Source organism: Callithrix jacchus, chromosome 18 (assembly GCF_049354715.1).
Source record: "Callithrix jacchus isolate 240 chromosome 18, calJac240_pri, whole genome shotgun sequence".
In the NCBI taxonomy this organism is placed as follows: Eukaryota; Metazoa; Chordata; class Mammalia; order Primates; family Cebidae; genus Callithrix; species Callithrix jacchus.
The window spans coordinates 19,449,342-19,453,198 of NC_133519.1; positions in this window are offsets into that span (position 1 = coordinate 19,449,342).

Here is a 3,857-nt window from a genome sequence, read left to right on the forward strand (position 1 = left end):
CCCTTAAATACTTTCCAGTCTTGAAGGGGAGATGGGCTTATGCAGAACTCACCATAAGTCAATGTGATGGAGATATGGACAAAGTATGCTTAATATTTAATGACAAAAATGTAAGCCTTGGGATTTGTTTTTCTGATCTATATAAAGTGAAATCTCATCAAGCCAAGAATAGACTTTGCATGTTGAAGTTCAGTGGAATAAATGCCTGTTACCTTGATCTATGTGTAGGGCTATCTCCCAGGGCCAAAGGCTATGTAGCTCTTGCTGGGCATCACTCAGAGCATTTCATCACCATAGAATTTTAGAACATGTATCACCCAGGTTTTTCAGGAACTGTGTTTGAACAGAATAGCATAACAGTCAGGCATTATGGAATCCAATGTTTTCAACATTTCCTTTTTTGGAATTATTTTAGTCACCATTCATGCCCAGTATCACTGCTTTCATACTGTAGCCCCTTGCCACGAGATGATTTCCCAACCATTATCTCACTAGGTCCTCAGAACAGTCTCAAGGGAGACAAGGATAAGGCTCTCATTATACAGACAATAAGACTAAGATAGAGAAAGGAGTGAAGGCAAAACTTGAACTTGCACCAGTTGGCTGGCATTTTCTGTTTTCCTAGAATATACCATCACCCAAAGGCAATTCACAGTGGAGATAGTGATGTACTAGAGAAATCAAGCTGGGCAAAATTTACATTCTCTGGGGCCACAAACATTCCAAATAAAACCAAACCTCATTCCCGAGGCTTTTCCAAGAGAAGTCCTGTATAAAAGGACTGCCAGGGACCCCTGCTCTAGCCAGTGGGGACTCACAGGGAAGAACATCTCCAGAACAGCACAAGTTGTAAAGTCTTATTCATGTAGAACCAGCTAAGATTTTAAGGAATATGAGTATCCATTTTCTCCAATATTAAAGCAAATCATAAAAAAGCATTTAGAGATCCACAAGCAAACCTAACTCTTACTTAAACAGATTCAAGAATTCAGTAGACACTGTGTTGTGTTAGATCTGGAGCTGGATGCTGAGAATACAGTGGTCAATTGTGCCAAGTATCTGGCCTGTGGACAGAGAGACTGCTACATACACATACATGCATATACATCACACACACATACACATACATATATATGCTATGTTAATTTTTGGTAGACTGATGAATGCTAAACTAGAGCACATAAGGAAGAAAGCTTTAGTTCCAACTGATGTTTTTAAATTATTAATAAAGAATAAGAAATTCAGGTTCTTGGCCAGTCACCTGGCTCACCTCTCCTCAAGAACATATTAAAAGCCATTAGCAGTAGAGAGACAGATCATGTAATAGAGGGATTACATGATCTTTATGGTGGTGCATTACTCTTTTTTGGAAGGAGACCTCCCACAACTCAAACTTTAAACTCTTATTCCTGTAGATGCCATCTAAGACTTTAGAAAGTATGAGTACCTCATTCACTGACTGCCTAGTAGAACTGAGGCTAGAATATGTCAAACACTTTTGCAATATCCTGTTGGACACATACTCCTTCCTCCCCAACAATCCATAAACATATATCTCTGAGACATCTGTAAGCCCAAAGGAAAACCTATGTACTTGTACTGGATGGGGGTAGAGAGACACGATATAAATAACTTGAAGGCCTCTGAACTGAGATAGAGGTTAATGATTCACCTACAAAGACCTCTTGAAATTCAGAGTCACAAAATTTAAGCAACTCACGCAAGAATAGAGAGTTAATGAATGAGAGCGCTAGGGCTTGAATTCAGTCTACTGAAGTTCAAGTATTGCCATTCCTTATGTTGTAGCTGTAATAAGTGACTGGTAAAAATAGGCTCTTAACCAAAGTCCACCATGGGATCCTAGTATTCACTAAAAGAGAACTTTCCTACTTTAAACAAAGTCGATTAGGTTAAGTAAATAGGACGATCTATTCAATAGGATTCAATAGAAAGAGGATCCATTTTTCTTTGGTGATAGAAGTTTCTTATCAAAGACTAGAAGTGGATGTTGCAGTTTTTAGATGTCACTGAGGATTTCAAGGATCCTCAAAACAGCTGCAGACTAGGCTATGCTCCCACCAGAGGCTGGACTTCGTTCCTGTCTGCTCATTTGCCATCTGTAAGCCATCTCATTTTTTCCCCATTTGGCTTCTGGACCCCTAGTCTCAACAGCTCTTTCACTCTTGCTCTGGAAATGAGCTTACTCTAGCTTCTTATGGTCTGTGGACCACTAATGTGATCAGCACATACTTTATAAAGCATTTTCATTTGATCCTTGCCACATGTCTGTGTTGTTCGTAGAGAGAATCTCATAGGCACTTTATCTGTTAGGAAACTGAGGCTCAGAGGAGAGATGGGTAACTTTAATAGGTAGTCAAAGTCACATAGCTGGTTATTGTCAGAATTATTTAAACCCAGCTAGTTGCCCCAATCCACCCCATTGCACTGTTCTTCCTTGCTTAAGAGAAGTTCCTTTCATTTACTCTGCAGCAGTTGAGGCTTAGCTCTGGCATTCCTCCATCCTGATAACCCAACACTTCCGTATTTAAATATTTTCCGCCTTCTTTGGAACTGACAGCAAAGCATATCCTCAGGCATATTATGTTGTTCCATTATTGTGTCTCAGTTAGAGGGGAGTTTTCTAGCTGGTTCCATATTGTCTCAGCTTGCCTAAAAATAAGGGCTTACTTTTTTATACCACACCCCCACCTCCAATTTCTCTCTAATATTCCTCTTCTCTTGTACTATTTCTACCTCTTCTTTTCTATTCTAGAGGCTTTTATCTTTTTTCTTTGATCTTTCATGAGGGACTCTTTATAAAGGTATTTTGGATGGGAGAATTGCTAAGCCATTCTAGATGATCAGTAAACTTCCAGCTGACTGCTGTCAATAAACCTCACTAAACTGCACCAAGACGGACATTGTGTCTTGGATCCAAACTCTCAGAAAGTGTCCTGCATTGTTCAGACAAGACTGGTCAGTGTTTCATTGCTAATTTCACTCCTGTGTGGTTCCTCTCTTTGATCTTGACGAGCCCAAAGGTATATCTAGTTTAAGAAATTAAAATCTCATCTCCAAGCGTGCATGAAAATATTTCTATTGTATACCTTTTGGAACTTAAAAGACAAGAATTTCTCACTTTTGTTTCTTGAGCTCTTTATCACTTTTTTCAAAGGAGTTGGAGGAGCTGAGTGATGGATTCTAAAGACTGGAGATAGAAAGTGGGAAGAGGAAAGGCCTTTAGGATGAAAGTAAAATATAAGATGAAATGGAGAAAGGAAGGGAAAAAATGGAAATATTTTTCAAATTTATTTCTCTAGTCTCTCATTGGATTTGTTAGCCTTTTGATTTAGAATGTTTCTCCTGCAGAACAATTTAGACTCTAGGCTTTCTGTTACTGGACAATTTTAGCTAAGTTTCTTATTTCTAACCAAACTAGGAATGAATGGATGCTACTATTAGTGTTCAATCTGTACAAATTATTTTGAAGGTTTAATGGGAGGAAAAGGAGTTTAGAAGTTGTCATTCCATCCTTAGAACAAGAAGAAGCTAGACAAACTAAAAGCCAATAATTTTTTTGGATCTATTAGAGAACTGAGGTTGCAAGTCAAGCTGCCATCTGGATATCTAAAGAGATATTACAGCTAAGACACAGCTGAGATCTGCCTCCTTGCAGGAGTCACTGGAGCCATAAACTAGAGTACTTGAATGGCAATTTTTATGAACTGCTGGAAGCTGAGTATGGACTAGCTCAACAATGAGAAATTCCTGGGGGTCACAGTCTTTTAGGAGCTCCCACATTTTCACGGGTTTTGCATACAGGAACCTCACCAGATTCTCATGGTGAAGATTCAAAA